The sequence below is a fragment of the Grus americana genome, chromosome 16, assembly GCF_028858705.1.
Source record: "Grus americana isolate bGruAme1 chromosome 16, bGruAme1.mat, whole genome shotgun sequence".
Taxonomy (NCBI): Eukaryota; Metazoa; Chordata; class Aves; order Gruiformes; family Gruidae; genus Grus; species Grus americana.
The window spans coordinates 8,456,361-8,475,007 of record NC_072867.1 but is presented as its reverse complement, the minus strand read 5'-3'; the positions used below and the strand labels follow the sequence as shown (position 1 = coordinate 8,475,007).

Genomic DNA, 18,647 nt, shown 5'->3' with positions numbered 1-18,647 from the left:
GAGAAGAAAGATTAGAAAAAATAGAAAAAGAAAGGAAGAAAGAAGAAAAAGAGAAGAAAGATTAGAAAAAATAGAAAAAGAAAGAAGGAAAGAAGGAGAGAAAGAAAGAGGGAAAGAGGGAAAGAAGGAAAGAGAAAGAAAGAAAGAAAGAGAAAAAGAAAATACAAAGACAAAAAGAGGACTAAGAAAGAGAAAGTAAAAGAAAAGGAGAGACAGAAAAAGACATTGGAAAGACGGCCAGACCGATAAGGACAGACGAACGAAAAGGAAGGCACGGCGAGCCAGCGCGGGGACGGCCGCGCTCTGCCGGAGCCGCTTTGCCCAGCCGCTTTCCCGCACCTGGAGCGGTTTGGGCTGGGGGTACTGGCACCATGGCTCAGTGCCAGTCGCCGTCCCTGCGCGAGGCCCTGCGGGGTCCCCCGGCGCTCGTTGGGGCTCACGCCCCCGCTGCAGCTCGCTGCTTTCCCCGGGGCGCCCCGACCCCGCTCGCCCCCGTTGCGCGGCCTCAAGAGCCCCCGCAGCCGCCTCGAACCGCTCCCCTCCGTCCGCCGCGACGCCCGAGCCGGCGGCAGCGGGTGGCACTTCCCCCGCCCGACCCGACAGCCCGCTCCCGCCCGGCCCCGCCGCTGGTGCTGAGAGGGGATTTGAACCCGTCCCGTCCGGCGGCCCGGCGGCAGGTGCGCGGCCCCGCGGAGCGCGGCTCGTCCTCCTGCGGCACGGCGACGGCGGGGCGGCCCGGTCCGGGCACCTGAGGCCGCGCCGCGAGCGGCTTCTGCCCCGGCCGCCGCCGCCGGGGTCCGCGGCTCCGCACGGTAGACGCGCTGCGCTCCGCCAGTGTACGCGTTTGGACTCGGAGTTGGGGAAGGAGGGAATGAAAGGAGAGAAAAGAGAGAGAAAAGAGAGAGAAAAGAGGGAGAAAAGAGGGAGAAAAGGAAGAGAAGAGAAGAGAAGAGAAGAGAAGAGAAGAGAAGAGAAGAGAAGAGAAGAGAAGAGAAGAGAAGAGAAGAGAAGAGAAGAGAAGGGAAAGGAGGAGAAAGAGTGAGAGAGGGAGACAAAGAACAAAAGAGAAAGAAAGAATGAATGAATGAAAGAAAAAGAAGAGAGATAAATACCCTGAGGAAGAAAGCATCCAGTAATAAATAATTATTGTTATAACCACCACAATCCTCATGAAAAACAGTTGTTTTCTTGCTAATAGGCAGTCATGCGCCTGGGAAAGCTGGGGCTTGCGGGGCTCTGTGGACTGCCTGACCCCACAGACGGACATGGTGGGGAGCCCACGGCTGTACATGGGGCTCCACAGGGCCCAGGGGAGTGGGGCTGGGCTCCTGCATCCCCCACACTGCCCACGCCCCCACAGGCTCCTGCTTGCCAGCCTTGGCTCCATGTTATTTGCCATGGGGATTTCGGGCTGGTTTTATGGGGTCACTTGCCTGCAGATCCCAATGTAGAGATCATGCACGGGGAAATTCTCAGAAATAAAACTGTCAGCCACTCTCCCCCCAGCACACAGCCGGCAGGGTTTCTCCCTTTCTCCCTTTCCCCCCTTTTTTCCTTTTCCTTTTTTTCCGTTGGTTTTTTTTTTTTTTTCCCCCCCTGCTGACAACTGCTCATGCTTCTCCAGTGAGATATCTATGCTCTCCTACAGCACAGCTGCCCTGTGTGGCCCATGGTTTGGGGCTGTGAAGTTTTTGGGACCCCTGCCCAGCCCCAGAGGTCCCTTGGGAGCTCCAGGGTGCTGGCCTGGGCACGTGCACCTAGCAACTGGAGTCATTGCCTGGGGCTCCCCTAGGAGACTACTCCAGCTCTTCTGGTTTTGAGTGCACGAGGAGCTGCCCCTAAAACCAGTCACTCTCTGTCACTCCTGTCCTCATTAATGTTCATTAATACTGTCAAAAGGTTCTGTATGGGGGTGCTGCTCTGCTGCCTGGGGCTGACACACACGTCTGCCACTTAATATGTGTGAGTGAATTTGTGCCCATCCCCTCCGTTCTGGCCCTTTCCTCACTTGCACCCCAGCTCAGCAAGGAGAGGGAAGCTCTTGCCCGGCTGCCTGCACTCCCTGAACATGCAGGGAAATGGGGCTGCAGCTACAGGGGAATGAGGTGCTTTTAGTTTGAGAGAAGGATCCCCCTGATCCAGTACTGAGGTGCCAAAAATGGCTCAGTTGACGCGTGTTTCCTTATCGCAGCACAAGTTTGAGGAAAAGCTGTGAGGAGCACTGCAGAGCTCAGGAGGACAATGCTGCTGCGCTGCATTCAAAGGGAAAGCATTCGCCTCACTGCTTCTTGCTAGATCCTTTCTGTGGAGTGAGAGCAATTTTCAAGCCAACCACTTGCAACTGAGTCGCTAGAGGGAAGGGGAGGCATTTCTCCATGACTCGGTTGTGGTCGTTGCACCAAAGGTTTGTATTCACTCAGTCCCGCAGCAGCATCCTGTGCAGACATTTGTTTTGGCTAAAGCCAACCTGGTTCTCATTTGGATGTGGTCACTGAGGCCTGACCCACACAGGCGCCGTGCAGGTTGGCTGTGTGGGGGTTCGCTTCCATGCAGGGGGGGCCCAGGTGATGCCACCCCGCACGGGGCTGCAGTTAGATGGGCATAGTCCTCATATGGAAGGGATTTACAGAGCTCAGTCACTGTCAGGAGATGAGGTGGCCTCCAAAGCTCCCTACCTGCAGTTGCTGTAGGTCATCCTGTAAGGATTTTTTCCTTGTGAGGACGTTTTCCCTCTTCTGTCAGGCCAGTAAAATCCCCCTGACATTCCTTGTTGTTCCACCTTGTCCCCTGTCACAGCAAAGAACAGATCAACATCATTTGTTCTGGAGCTCATATGTTTTCATGGGGGTTTGGTATGGCAGATGATGTTATATATTAATCGCTAACACAACACAGTATGTTAGCACAAACAAATTAACACAAACAATAAACCACACGGCTCAGCATGCTAATGGGAGGCTGCACAATCCACAGGGCTCCCACTGGGATAAATCCTCTCCCTGCATTGCCAGGTATTTCACTGGGCATGTTGCAAACTTAACCCAAGCACCATAAGGAATGGATGCTTCAGCTGACGTCAGCTGCTTCTTCAAATCCAATCCAGCATAAAAACTGACTAACTCTACTCTGGAGATTTTTCTTCTTGCGTCAATGCTGGAGCTGTACCCTCTGGAACGCATCCAGCTGGGAGGCAGTGGGCTCTGCACTGTCACAGGGGGCAGCTTGCGCATGTTAAAGTCGTATGGGAGAGTGCAGTCTCTGAGAGCAGAGACCAGACCTGAAGATGAGCCCAGGACCTTTCCAGGAGCCCATATTTGTCCGCAAAAAAGCAGTGTTGCTTCTGCCAGCCTGCTCCACTCCTTTGTCTTCTCCCTTCTCCTCCTTCTCCTTTTCCCTTTACACACTTGTGGATGTGACCTGTGTGTTGCTCTCAGCTCCATTTACTTTTTCCTTGTTCCCTGGGGGAAACTTCACCCCTTTTTGGAGCACTGTGGTAAGGCAGGTGAAGCAGGAGTGGTGGTCCCTTCTGCATGCCTGTAGACCACACCAATACTACTGACAGCACATCCCACTCCTTGGGCACAAGGAATTTGAGGAATTCAGGCCATTGCTCTGGCTCCTGCTTCCACCACTCCATCAACCCAGGCAGGTATCTTGCTGTGGGTGCTGGGGACAGGCATATTGTCTCTGCTGGAGCTCAAGGCTGCTGGAGCAGGCAGCCACTGCGGTCAGGGCCTGCCAGGCACAGAGACCAGCTGGCTGGATGGCCAGCTCTGCCCGCAGGCATGACATGCCCTGTACTCTGCGTGCTCCTGCCTGCAGAGTCCTGGCCAGAGATCTGGCACCCCTTAACAGGCATCTCATGGAAAGGAAGGGGCAGAGACTTCACTAAATGCCGGGAAGCCCTTACAATAGGCTTTGTAATCCCTGCACAAGGCCTGCTAAGGGCAGTGGTGTGTTACTAAACTAACTAAACATAATGAAGCAGAGCAGAGTGGAGCAAGGCTCAGTGCTCCCACTCCTGCCTCTGCAATGCCTTAAACAAGTTCAACAGGGGGTGCCCAGGATCGCTTGGCACATCTAAATCCCTTTGCTAGTTGCATCTCAATGTCCTTCTGTGCAAGCAACAGTGATGATGTTTAGTCACCTTAGGAAAGCTGTTTGGCATTGAAATGGATCCAGGATAATTTTGGCTTGGGTTTTTGTGTAATTTATTTATTGTATTTTTAGGTTTTGTTGTAAAAAATAACACTGTATCATTTCTAGTTCTTCTCTGATGACATCTTAGCTGTTGTTCTTCCTACTCATTAATTCCATTTCCCCCTTTTCAGCTGAAATGTCAGCCTGGAACTAGTCAGAAATCCACTTTCCCCTGGATTTTTTATGTTTCTTGTGATTCTCTCATAGAATATTTTTAATGGAAAAGGGTGTTTGAATCTAACCTGTTCTCACAGATGTGGCTGATGTATGAGGAACATACTTGTCCTACTGGGTTCAGAGACAGGGTTTGGAAAAGAGATGTGAAGGTGCACAGTCAGACTCCCCAGAGTTGAGAAGCAGCACAGCTGTTTCCTGGCTTTTGCTAGAGAAAACCTGTCCCTGGTGAAGCCAGTAGCGGGACTTCTGTCATCTGAGGGAGGCACATGTGTAAGGGGACCCATAACACACCCGGGGCCACTGGCTCTGTGGGGGCCCTGGCTGCTACTGGCCCTGGAGGCAAGGGCTCTCTGCCTCTGCCATGCACAGCTCTCTGCGGTCTGTGGGTACTTCCCATGGGTCATGGCCTAGGAAACACTGCCATCCCCACAAATAGCATGAACCAACTGGCACTGAGGGGTGGGTTCAGTTTCGGGAACTGCCGATGCTCACGCCTTCCTCTGCGGAATTAGCACAAGGACAGATTAAAGAAAGCCAATTTCCTTTCTCATCAAATCAATTCCTTCTGGGGCAAACAAAGCCACAAGCGCAGTGCTCTCGTCCTCCCGTGATCTTGTGGTTTGCTCTGGCTGGAAGAGGCAGCTTTGGAAAACCCGAGCCCATTTCCTGCTCTGCGTGCTGCAGTGTATATCCTCGCCTCAGCCCTGGAAATGCTTTGATGGATATTATTAGGCCCGGAAAGCATTTGGAGCTCCTTTCTTCCGTACAAGCTGACCAAACTGCTACAGGATGAAAGAGGGGCAAATTGGAAGGGTCTGTGGATGCTGCAAACAGGCTGCATTGCTTAAGGAGCCCAAGTTGCGCTACCACCTTCTGTATGGACCAGAGCAAAGCAGCCACAGGGCCACGGTCACTGCCAGCACCAGGGGAGGGGAGACATCTCTTTCATACCTTCCTGCCAAGAGGCAGAGCTGTGGTGGGGCACCACCAAATCCATGCCAGCGAAGCCTGACCTCTCCTGGCTGCATCCAGCCCCATGCAAGGCACCTTGGCCTCTCAAATCCATATACCAGGTCTAGCAGATCCCATCCCCTTCCCCAACCCACCCTCATCAAATCCCACGAGCGAGGGGAACCAGCCTTTTGCCCCTCTCACATCGGCTGTTGCCCAGCCTGGGTCTGCATACCCCCATCCTTGCTCAGCCCTCCAGCCATCAGGAGCAGAAGTCTCTCACTGCTTTGAACGGCAAAGTGGCTGAAAAGCAAAGCCAAACAAAACCTTCGCTTTGCAAGGGACTGGAGCTCTGATCGGTCTTTCGCTGCTAACACAGTCAAGAAGTGACAGTGCAGAAATCTTGGGGAGCGAACAGCACTTGTGGTTATTGGTGAAATCCCATATTAGTAGAAAGGTCTGGTAAATGGAAGCAGGAGTCGCTCTGACTACAGCATCTGTTGGATGTGGAGAGTGGTTATGACTCTCTCCAAATACAATGCACATGTACTAGGGAAAATGACTGCTACAATAACAGGAATAAATCTTAATAGAGACTTGGGTGATAACAGACACCATAGGGGAGTTATCAAAATGAAAAACATATGGCAGCGTCTCTGCCAGACCTGCATGGAAACCCCTTGGAAGGACTAGTAGACCTTGTACCTGAAAATGAAAAAAGAGCAGGGGAGACAGTGACAGGGGAATAGGGCTGAGGGAACAAGATAAATCCTGTCATCATGCCCTGCTGAGAAGCTAGAGCAACGGGGGTTTTGTGTCAGCGTCGTGCTGCCTGTCTCCCTTCTGCACAAGTCTGGGTCTAAAAGCAGCCCAGTTCAACAGACTCTTCCCCACTACTCTCAGCTTTGGCAAGGCAAAAGGCTGCAAGTCAGGCTGGACAGGGGCCATTTTTTACTGTGTTCAAACAAGACCTCGACCTGGATTGCTTATTAGCACAAGATCCCATTTTCTCTGCCTTTTGGCAGCAAGCAGGGGCAAGGCTGGCAGAGAAGGAATAGCAGAGGAGCAAACTCAGGGCCTAGTGAAGTTCAGGCACAGCCCTGGGGTGCCAGGGCAGGATGGATTTGTTTTCCTGCAGTTATAGGAGCTATAAACTGAGCCCAGACTTCATTGTATAGCAAAGAACAAGCAAACGGGAAGCTCGACTGGAACTGACAGTTTCTTGGCAGGAAGCAGTGAGAGACAGGACAGAGCAACGTTAAATGAAATCACACCTTCTCCCAAGCACTTAAATGTCTTCACCAGAGGAGAAACCACAGATTAGCCAGAGTGCAGAAACCCAGCTTTGCTTTGCTCTCCCTGCAAGCAGCCTGGCGGGTGATGGATAAACGTGAGCACAGTGGATACAGAGCAGGTCGGCGCGAGTTGAAGATATTGTTTGTTCCTTGGGTTTGCAGGAAGGGAGCAGGAGGCATGAAGTCCATCCCCAGGATCCCTGAGGTAAGGGGAGGTGTCCAGCCTTTGCTGATCAGACCCCAAACTTTGGGGTCAGGAACAGGATATGACAATCGGTTACCTGGGAGGTTCCCCACCACCACGGGGACCAGCCATTTCTCCTTGATTCTGTTCAAAGGCTGGTCCCACACCAAAACCTGACTGCACTGACCCCCGCAGCCATAGGATACTGGGGCAGAGCCCAGGGCAGAGGGAGAGTCTCAAGCAGGGACTGTCACCTCCTCCTTCATTTTCAGAGGTGACTGTGCAGGCTACCATCATCCAATCCAGGGCCAGCTTGACAACTGGGGATTAAATAGTGGAAAATTCAAAAGACAGCTGAGGAAGGGACTTATATTAGTGAAGACACTCGGCATGCTAGCTAGCGTTAGATGACCAGGGACACCCGCAGTAAATAGAGATGTTGTTATGGTAATGGAAACAAGACTGGAGGGAGGGAGGACCACAGAGCAGATGCTTAAATGCTTAATGCCTCTAAGCTGTCAGGGACTTTGCCCCTGGCTGTCATTATTTTAATTGCATCCTAAATCTGCAGCCTCTGGTTGGATCAGGTGTATGAGGACATGGGATGGATAGACTTTGGTGCCTGCCACAGCCAAGACTACACTGAAGAGAGAGTCGGATGTGATCTTGGCTACACTGATCATCTACATTGATATAATCCAGGGTTAATAATCCCATCTGACATGTTTGCTTACAGTCAAAAATCATCTCTGTCCAGGGGATCAGCAAGGAGGAGCCTGAAGATTTGAGCTGGTCTGTTCCAGCAGCAGAGGGGCAGATCCTGCCTTTGCTTCCCCAGGTTGGGACCCACTCATGTCCATGGCTGGAATAGTCACTGGGACAAGACTCTGTCCCAGGGACAGGCAGGGACTGTCTGACCCCAGACAGGCTGCAGATGCCTGGTTTTGGCTCAAGCTAATATTAATAATTAGAATCATAGAATCATAGAATATCCTGAGTTGGAAGGGACCGATAAGGATCATCGAGTCCAACTCCTGGCTCCACACAGGACCAGCCAAATCAGAGCATATGACTGAGAGTGTTATCCAGATGCTTCTTGAACTCAGTCAAGCTCGGTGCTGTGACCACTTCCCTGGGGATCCTGTTCCAGTGCCTGATCACCCTCTTGGTGAAGAACCTTTTCCTGATATCCAACCTAAACCTCCCCTGTTGCAGCTTCATGCCGTTCCCTCAGGTTCTATCACTGGTCACCAGAGGGAGGAGATCAGCACCTGCCCCTTTGCTCCCCCTCGTGAGGAAACCATAGGCTGCAATGAGGTCTCCCTCAGTCTCCTCTTCTCTAGGCTGAACAAACCAAGGGACTTCAGCCTCTCCTCATACGTCTTCCCCTCTAGACCCTTCACCATCTTTGTTGCCCTCCTTTGGACACTCTCCAATAGTTTTATGTCCTTCTTGTACTGTGGCGCCCAAAACTGCACGCAGTACTTGAGGTGAGGCCGCACCAGTGCGGTGTAGAGTGGGACAATCACTTCCCTAGACCGGCTAGCAATGCCACACTGACGCACCCCAGGATATGGTTAGCCTTCCTGGCAGCCTGGGCACACTGTTGACTCATGTTCAACTTGATGTTGACCAAGACCCCCAAGTCTCTTTCAGCATAGCTGGTCTCCAGTGTCTCATCACCTAGTCTGTATGTATAGCCAGGGTTGCCCCTTCCCAGGTGCAGAATCCGGCACTTGCCCTTGTTAAACCTCATGTGGTTGGTGATTGCCCAGTTCTCCAATCTGTCCAGATGTATATCAGGCAAAAGAATTCAGAGATCAAACAGCATCTTTATGCCAGCCCCGACCAGAAGGTTTGCTTTATCATGTGCTTAGTCACAATAAACCAGCCAATAAAGTAGTAATAAACGGTCACCAAAAATTATTTCAGAGTCAATAAAACAAAAATGGAGTTTAACAAGGAGAAATGAATTGTTAACACTCCTCCTCTTCCCTGTCCTATAAAACATGTCGGGTTTTACAGGCAACAGGCGAATGCAAAGCTCCCCTGGTCTTGCGGAAAAGGCAGCGTGACCATTGCTACCTTTTGCAGTGAACAAGGTGACAACCCCAAAACCCCATCGTCAGCACAGCCCCAGTTCCCACTTCTGTTGCTGGCTGGGGAGCCCTCCACAAGACCGTGGGCTCCCCACAGCTGCAGGATGCGGCCCATGCCTCGTGCTTCCCCTCCGCTGGCGACAGGGAGTGCTGCGGTGACACAGCCTTTCCCTGCGGCAGTCACAAGCACTGTTGGGAGCCAGACAGTAAAACCGCGGGGCGCTGAGCTGAGCTCTCGCACTGAGCAAACAAGCCTTTCTAAAGGTTTAGAGGACCACCTTCATGTGCAGAATGACCCCCCATGTTTAAACCAAACAATCTTGACCTCTCTATGAGTTTTAACCACATAAAAGCTCACCTCTTGGACTCTCCATTAGGTTTTATGATGTGCTTCCATATTTAAATGGACATGACTCACACCAGGGTTTCTGCCATGCATGTGAAAGAAAGAAAAGATGAATGCCAGATGTTATGTATGAGTTACTTCAGGGGAAAAAAAAGGAGAGAAAAGGAAATTAAATGTTGGGCTGGGCTTTCACAGCTCTCCCTGTTCAGGTGAGCATCAGGCTGGTAATTGAATTTGCTTTAAAAATGTAAGCTCCTCCACCTGGCCACACTCCTGGCTGGCCTGCAAGCATGCAGCCCCCCCAGCTTGCCCTCCTCACAGCAGGGGCTTCAATTTTCTGTCAAAAGTCTTCTGACCAAACCTGGCAGCTGTCAGCACCTCCCTGTTTATTTGTGGAGCAGGAGGGTGCAGGAGGGGTGCAGAGAGCGGGCAGAGGGCAGCCCTGCTTTGGGGTGATGCGTTCCCTCGCCCAGAAAACCCCGCATAAGGCAGGCAGGTTGGCCATGAGATGCAGAGGAGATGCACAGGTGGGGTGGGGTGGGGCAGGGCAGGGCAGGGCAGGTTTGAGGGTGCAGGCTCTAACCGTTGCAGCTGGAAAAGCACCTGGCAAGCCACCAGCCATCCCTACCAGCTTCTGGCTGCATTCATCCAGGAGCCAGGAAGAGCTCAGCAGTAGACTACCTTGCAGCCTTGCTCCTGCTTGTACTTTCCGAAAGGACCATCTGTGCCTGCACAGACCCCCTGGATGCTATCACCTCAACCGCTCCACTCTCTATGGGCTCATTTGGCACATAACTCACATTCCTACCTTGAGAGGACGGTGGCAGAGCCTCCAGCCAGGCAAGCATGAAATCCCCAGGCTAGTGCTATGGGTTAGTCCTTCCCTGCACTGTGTATACACACAGAGCACGAAGCATGGCCATGCCCATGCTGAAGTCATGGGCACCAGGTCCTGCTCTCAGAACCAACATGAGAGCACAGGGGCTGCAGAAACCCTCAGCACCACCCATGGTGAAAGAAGGACCACCACACCCATTGCATCTTTTCCAGCAAGGGTGAATACAACCTTATAAATCTAACCAGCTATTTGTGCTCAGCCCTTCTCGGGAGTCTCTTCCTGGGAGGGCCTGATGCTCCACGTGGCCTCTCCTCCCTGCAGCTGGCTGGGGGATCGGCACGTTGACATGAAAGGGGTCCTGCTGCTCCCAACTGGGGCGGGCTGTCCCGCTGCAGACAGATGAGGCTGAAACTCCACACTAAGCATGTGTAAGGACATTAAGCTGTTGGAACTAAAGGATAATTTGAAAAGTATTTTTCTTAATACTGGCATTAGGTTTCCCCAGCTTTGCAGTTGGTAAAGAGAAGAATGTCCTTACTAAGGGAAAGCAAGTGAAAGCTGAACCGAGGAGGAATTAGGGGGTACTGGATGCTTGGAGCTGGGTCCCCTTGCTTGGCTGAGGGCTCTGATCACATTTGGGACAAGAAGAAAGCCTGTTCCCAGCCCAGACCCTGCTGAAATACCCTAGGGGTCACTGGCTTTCCCTCACTGGCAAACTGCAACATAGTGAGAGGGAACCAACATGGCCACACACTCTCTCCCGTGAGCAAGAGCATCCGTGCTGCATCCTGCCTGCACCGAGGGTAGGGCTGCACTCCCATTGGGACGCTGGAAACATTACATTTAGGCAAAACCTTTGTTTTTCCAGAAGTGATGAACTGAAAAATTTTTCATCTTCATATCACACAGAAAGTCCCCATGGGTACCTGCTGAGCTCTGCAACTTCTTTATATGGCTGCTGAGTGACCTGGTCATGAATAGAGAGAACAAAACTCTACAACTTTTATTTCCCTTCACATCTTTAAACCTCTATCCTTCTCTGGGTAAATCAGTGCAGAGTCAGTGAGATAGCAGATCTGCAGTTACAGCAGCTGCAAGTGGTGTCTGGTGAGTTGTTAGTTCTCAGTGCTATCCCATTCCCCAGCCCCACAGGGATGGCAGCCCTTCCTGATGCTCTGGGGCTGGTAAGTCATGGCCCTATGGTGCAGCCTCTCTGCTGCCTTTCTGCATTCCCACCTCTGCCCCTGCAAAGGTCCCAGGGTCGCAGGCTCTGTGCTTGCCTCTGCTTCTGCTCCCTGCCTCTGCCACCACAGGCCAGGGCAGCAGGTGGGATGCAGGGCCCAATGCTGCACCCCAAGCTCCTGAGTGCAGGAAGCTGATAAGTTGGTGGCTTGCGGAGTGCAGGGAGGGACGGTGCCAGCCACGGGGCATCAGAAGAGCCCATGTCCCTCATAGAGGAATTCCTGTGCCCTTGCAAAATGCCCGTGTGAATGGAGGCAGGAAAATTAGCTGCAATATGGCTTTTTGTGATCGCAGAGAAATGGCGAAAGGAAGGAAAATAAAAAAAGTTCCGTTTTCCTCTTGTTCCCCTTCCCCACGATGCTGGAAAGGCTCAGGAAGTGCCCAGCCATCAGGAACAATATGAAAAAGCCCTGGTACCATTTTCCCTGGTGAACCTGGCGGGATCCCAAGCAGGGACCGTAACACCCAGCAGAAGTGGGAGTCCCTCGTGCCCCTTGTGGGGAAATGAGATCTGGGCTCCCTCCTTTCATTTTCCTCCTCTTCCTTTGCTGAGTGCTGCTGCCATGTCCCAGCACGATGAGGAGGGATGTCCCACCCTGCCTGGGCACACTGTGGGCATGCACAGCAGCAAGGGCTGGGAGGGGGTCCCCAATGAATTCCTTGTCTCTGGCCCGAGTGGGAAGCAGTGGCTTGCAGAAGGACACATGCTAGGTCACTCCATCAGCCTCTTTAACTTGCTGTCTCACCCCCCAAAATGCCTTTTGATTGAGTGTCGAGGCTGCCCAAAAGCTGTTTCATCCTGAACCACTTATGTCGATGCAGACATGGCTGACAATGTGCAGGACATGTCCCCGGGAGCATTCATCAAATTTTGCAAGAGCTGCAACCACAGGAGTGTCTGGGCAGAACCGAATTTACCACAAGCCGTGTTCCTGCCCTGCCTGCTCTGCCTGTCAGGCATAGCTGGGGGAAGAGGAAAGGCAGGACCTGATTCCCAGGGTCACAACCCTGGTGCATCCCTCCCAGTGGGGTGAGGGGAGCTCTGTGGACAGGTCAGGCCCTGCCACATCCCCAAATTTGGTACGGGGAGGGTCCAGGATGGTGAGGAGCACCCGTGCTCCCAGGCAGTGCATTGCCAGGAGCACGCACCATGGCCCAGCCTCGTCCAGAGCCTCGTGCATCCCCTGGGCCTGTGTGTAAATGCTATGCTTCCCCAAATAGATGCTTTTCTGGGAACGTCCCATGGCCCCGCGGAGGCTCGGCTGGTTGGCATCGGATGACCAAAGCTGCTGCGTGCACCCATTGTTCCCCAAGGTGGTTATTAATAGAGCACCGTAATAAGAGGGGATATTTATAAAACACCTCTGTGCCTGGGAATCCAGAGCAATCTGCAAACCTATGCAGGTCCATCTGTCAGCCCTGAGCTGCTCTGGTGATTGCCATGAGGGAAGAATGAACCCTATGCCCCATTGAATGGTATGAGAAATGTGCAGGCTGTAGGGCCCACTGCAAATGTCTGGTGCAAGACATGCACACTAGCACTGTGGTCCTGCAAGGGTGCAGGGGCAGGGACACCCCAGCCCTGCCAGCAGTGGAAAACAGGGGAAGAGCAGGGGTCATAAATGCTCTTCCTCTGGTCTCAGCTGCAGCCTGGTGCTTGGGGAAAGGAGAGATGTCACTAAAGAAATCAAAGCTAACATGGTCCGTGGCAGCCTGACCATGCCCAGGCTCTCCAGGGTGCAGCTGCCGAGGGAGGCTGCACTGGTGCCATTGCCTTTCATGCAGGGTTTGGTTAGAAGGACCCATTTGCTGCCATCCCATGACATCTGGGCCACAGGGACCAGGACCAAGCTCTGAGGACAGGCTGAGCATCTGAGATTAAATAGCGGAGTTTCACACTTGCAGCAAGCTCTTTAAATCTCCCAGGCCCTGTACAGAAGATGCACCAAAAATGCACACTCTTGCTTAGCTGTATAGATGGAAAAAGTAAAATGAGGCACAGGATTCAGTTAGAGCAAAGCCAGCAACTCCGTGCTTTACAGGCTGGGGCCAGGCGCAGTGCCCGGGAGCTGCCAGGTAGGTGTCTGGGCATCAGACAAAGCCGGGACGGGGACTGGATGGAGAGGTGCACAGATAGCCTCGCTGTCAGGCTGTTCCACCAGGATCATAAAAGCCAAACAAATCCAGTCCTCCCCCCAGCCTTGCTTGAGGAATTAAAGAAATGAGGCCATTTATGTCTTCACACGGGCGACTGAGCCTGGCAATGACCTTTGGTCACTTCGGAGCGGGGCTGGATTTGAAATGCGAACCAGAGACCAGGAGGTGAAAACCTCCATATCCCATTACAAATCCCCAGGGATGCCCAAGGCTTGTCAAGTCACAGTGCTTTACTGCTTATTTATTACTATTTGTCTGCGATTGTAGCCATCACCAGGGCTTGTGTTACTGCTTAGGCAGTGGTCAGCTGCCGAGTGGCCTTTGGGGCCAGCCTGTCTCCCAGCAAGACCAGAAGCTGGGACCCTGGGGCTGGGTTGGCCGCGGCGTTGCTTCTTGCTGCTGGGAAAATGCATTGGTCCTTCCCTGGCAGCAAGCAGGAGCATCACGGTGGGTGACACAGTCCCCAAGATGGTGACAGCCATGAGGAGATTAATTCACCCTTTGAGATAACGAAGTATACAGCCCTACACAGTGAGAGATCCAGGTAAAATATCCCTGAGCCATATTACAGTGAAATTAATTCTACATATTGTATATGCAATATTGTATACTGGCTTATTCACAACCAGACAACACTAGCTGTTGGATTATTAATGCTCTAAGATAGGAAAATCCTCTGTCTGGCTTGAGTTTGTCTTCTTAAATAACTGCAGAAGACCTACATTTATTCAGCAAGTGGTTTGACTGACTTAAGTTTTCTTTTATCCAAAGAGATCTCTAACCCATCAGGTAACTGCGGTTTCATGAAATAAGCAAGTTGGAGACAGTGTGCATTTCTTTTTAAAAATATTACATCTCTCTATAAACAGAAAATACCCTTTCATCCCTTTTTAAGCCTGCTTCACCCCACTCCTCCCCACTAATCATCTTATTGCTACTTTTATGGTCTAAGAGATATCAGATCATTTTGTAGAATGGGGGCTAAGGCAGGCCTCTGGGTGGTCAGGGGCAGTCTCCCCAGAGAGGTTTTGCTGAGTTTGCCCTCCAGACAGAGGGGCAGGTTCCCATAGCCGAACAATGGGGTTTGCAAGATGTGTTATAGAAGAAGTTTTAGCACCCCTGTGTGGCATCACTCTGCTATGTGAGAGCTGAGCAGCGCACAGAAAATCTGCCTGAAGCTTCTGGTAGTCTGCAGCAGCCTGTGTCTGCTGATGGAAATGTGACTCTGCCAGGAGGCCAAGCCCAAGCGATTTCCCCATTAACAGCTCTGCCTCTGGGGAAAGCTGCAAACCCACCTCATGGCAGGGACAGACACTGCAGGGCTCTCTGATGTGGAGTTTCTTAAGGTCTCTTGAAACAGGAGAAAAAACAGCATGTAGAGAGCATGCAATGATAAACTCACATAGATCCATCTCTCTGTATGTGACATTAAATGCTTTAAAGCAGAAATGATAATTAAATTGCTTATGATGCGGGACAGCTGATGGAGATTGCTGAAGCTGTCAAGAGTCAGTGAGGCTGCACTGATTTCCATGCAGACACAGGGGCTCTGCTTGTTATACATGATGAGTTAATTCCCAACAGGACTGTGGTGATTTAGGAGGTAGAGCCCCATTTTCAAAGATGAGAAAGTACTTAAGGGCATGTTTGCTGAGTACCCATAGGTTTGCCATCTGAAGATATCCAAACATTAGTCAGTGATAGAAAGAGAGACCAAAGACCAGTAAAGATGAATAAATCAGAGAAATATCGGTCCTGACCTTTTGACTGGTTTATTAGTTTCACTAGGCACTATCTGCATTAAATAGGAACCCTTATATACTTCTGCAGATGTGATACAGGCTGCCAAAATGCTTGCATTCTCTTGAAAATACCATCCTGAGTCTCACTGACTCTCAGTGGGATTTATGCTATTAAGTCAGTTCTGGAAACACCAGCCAAAAAGTGTGCATTACTTCAGGGTCCAGCTGAAGTGCATTACTTCCAGGTGCAGGTAGAAGTGTGAAAAGCAGCTCCAGCAGCTCAGTTGATGGGAGGTAACTTGTGTGTTAATGGTGCTAGATCTCATGTCTATTTTCAGCCTTTTGCTACTGGGAGGCTCCTTTCCCCGTGAGGCTGTCCTGCTTGGTGCTGCAGCATATCTTGTTAACAGTCCCATCACTTCTGAGCAGCTCTCCAAATCCCTGCCACTGGTAGAAAGAACCTATGGGGGATGAAATGGCACCAAGTGTCTGCTGCTCAACAGAGCAAATATATTCTGAGGGTTGTTCATCAAGAATAAAACTATGGAAAGAGAAATACAGGACTGTAAGAAAGTACAGCACAAGTCCAGTGCTGAATAATGGAAATTCCCAAGAATGGGGCTCACTGGTGGCTCTTCATGCACAAAGTTAATCCAATAAAGTGAATTGTCCAGTGCAACCTTTCCAGTACAGCAGCCAATATGTGGAACAGGATTAACTTCGGGCTCAAAGCAAGGAAACACAACCTTTGTATCCAATGCTGAATTATTCTGCCTTGGTACACTATCAGAGTCTGAATTTCTTATTTTCCATTTGCTTTCTTTAGCAGAAGCATATTGTGCCCAAACTGAAATGACAATCTTAGTGAACACAAAACAGAAACTTTTAGATTTCACTGAAACACGAGTTAGTCAAGTATAAATAATGATTATGCTGTTTATGATCCTTAAACTTAGATTGGCTTCTAGTTAAAATTACATATCTGTTCCAAGTGTTTGTTTTTGTTACTTGTGTCAGGAGTAGAGTCCAAAATACCTAGGACTACATAACAGCTTAGGGAATATCCCATTTTCAGCCCAGTGGCTGGGTTGTGCTGTAGTGATTTTAGACTTCTTGAAAACACGGACAAATAATAAATTGGCTAAGTAGAAAAAAATTAAATGTAAAATCTCTTTGAAACAATCAAAGTATGCAGCTGTTGCAAAATAATCCACTGAAACTGTGCTTTTCTTGGTGTTACTGTGCTGAGAGCACTTCCATTTCAATGCCAGGTTTTAGCTAGTTCCATCTTATTTCATGCTGTGGCAAACCTACAAGAGTTTTGTCTGGTCTAAGGTGAAGTGCTGTGCTGTGCCAGAAGAGGCAAGCAGCTCTGATGGTGAGTGGAGGCAGGAAAACATGCTCCGCTTTTAGTGTAGCACTCCTTCTTGTTGTGTGCAGAGGGACATCTCAGCGCAGGACAGCTTTTCTGTACGGTTACTCCATGCCCAAAGGTTTGTACAAATTTCCTCTTTGGCCTGGCAACTGAGTCAGCTTTGTGCTCCTTTACTGAAAATCTGCCTCCTTGCAAAATCTCTTGTCCAAGGCATGGGGTTGGCACAGAGCACCTCTGGGTCCCTGCGGCAGCCTGGGCATCAACCTGCCTTGTCCAAACTGTAGAGCTTTAGCAGGTGGCCAAACCGGTGATATCAAGTCAAAGTGTCAAATTCCTGGGAGAACAGGCTGCCCTGGTGAGGGAGGCAGGCTGGGCTGGGTGCTGCCATTGCTGAGAACAGGTTTTTGGCTTAGTGAGCTCTGCAGGCATCCGGCAGGTATTCACAGCGTCTGTGGGGGGCTGATCCAGACAAATTTGACCCCCAGCATGTAGAGAACATCAGGGAAGGGCCCTGTGTCTACTGCCATATCCAGTAGGTAAAGCTTAGTAGTTGGGGGAAGACCCTGCCTTGCTCCTGGAGCAATTTGCTGTGCTTCTGCAAGCAGAGGTCTGGCAGGGAGGGCACAGCAAAGAGCTGCTCAGCTGATCCCAGCTTTACCTAGAGACCTTTTTAATCAAGGGAAATCCAGGGGACAAATGCCCCAGCAAAAGTAGTAGTGGCTGTGACTAAAGAGAACAAGACTTTGTGGGAGTAATTTGGGGCGCAAACAGAGGGGCTTCATGACAGTTTTGCAGGGGGTGGCACTGCCTCAAGACAGGTCCCACTGCAGCCCCCATGGTGCTTCCCCCACACGTCCTTCCCTGCAGATGATGGGAGAATAGGTATAACCTGGGGCAATGGCAAATTTTCAGTGTATTTCTGGAAGTCCTGGTTTAACTTCTGCCTTGAATTATCAGGGCATCTTTGAACACGGGACTCTTCATCTCAAGTGCTTGTGCTGCCTCCAATGGGCAGGCAAAGTATCCCAATGAGGGAGGGCTGACAGAGCGTGATGGGTGCTCACTGCAAACAGAGACATCAGATGCCATCTCAAGGCCAAATTTAAGTGTGGGTAATTACATTTCCCCATTTAAACTGCTGACCAGTCTCAGCTGGATAAAATGTTCCCTTCCTAGCTGGAAGTGTTGCTGTGTCCTGGGAAACAGCTGCTGTGACAAAGTTAGGGGGCAGCTGCTGCATGGAGAGGACTGACGTATTTGTGGCACACGGCCGCCAGAGCCCAGGTACCTGGTGGCAGGAGGCAGTGCTGCTGAGGGCTCATCTGTGCACTGGGAGCCCCAAGAGCCTTTTCGGGCTTTTGTATAACTTGAACCATTGCCTGACTGGGGACGGAGTGGTGGGATAGAGAAGGGCTCAAAGCCAAGTGCAAGTGGGATTTGCAAGGGTGGGTAAGGGGCCATTGTTGCCCGAAGCAATGCTTGCAGTGGAGCACTTGGTTTGGGACAGGGACAGAAGCCTCTGCCCATCTGGGTGCCCATGCTCCTCACAGAGCACACTGCACCAACTATGTGATTTTGATATGGCTGAGTTTGCAAATGAGACCAAATCCAAAGACATCTGAGTCAAAGACAAGCTGAGGCAGTGGCCCAGCTTAATGAAAGCTGGTGAAATACAGACTTTGCCCTTTTCCTTCCCTGCAGCCCTGGTGAAGTGCACGGTCTCTCAAGTAGGTCTTTATAAACGATCAAAGCGTCTGTGTGGCTTTTCAGGGGGTTGAGCTTCCACTTACAACCCAAGGTCCAGTTTAATAATGTAGCTTGTTAAATAAACAAGTGGCTATGCAGAGCCCCAGCACTGTGACGATGGAGAAGATCCGGTGTTCTCTTCCCACTCCAGCGCCAGCTGTTGATGGACATCTGTCTGTAAAACATTGGGCCTTTTATTGTTTTTAATGCAAGAAATGCCTTTTCCTGGAGACCACCACTGAATACTGCTTTGCTAGAAAGGCTCCTTCACAATCCAAACAGAGAGCAAGTGAGC

At 50.9% G+C, this 18,647-nt stretch overlaps 1 protein-coding gene across 1 annotated transcript in view; it reads right to left on the bottom strand.

Annotated features, from left to right (window-relative positions):
• TBX1 (T-box transcription factor 1) overlaps positions 1-18,647 on the bottom strand; it is a 139,336-nt gene that overhangs the window by 19,121 nt on the left and 101,568 nt on the right. The window lies entirely within an intron of this gene.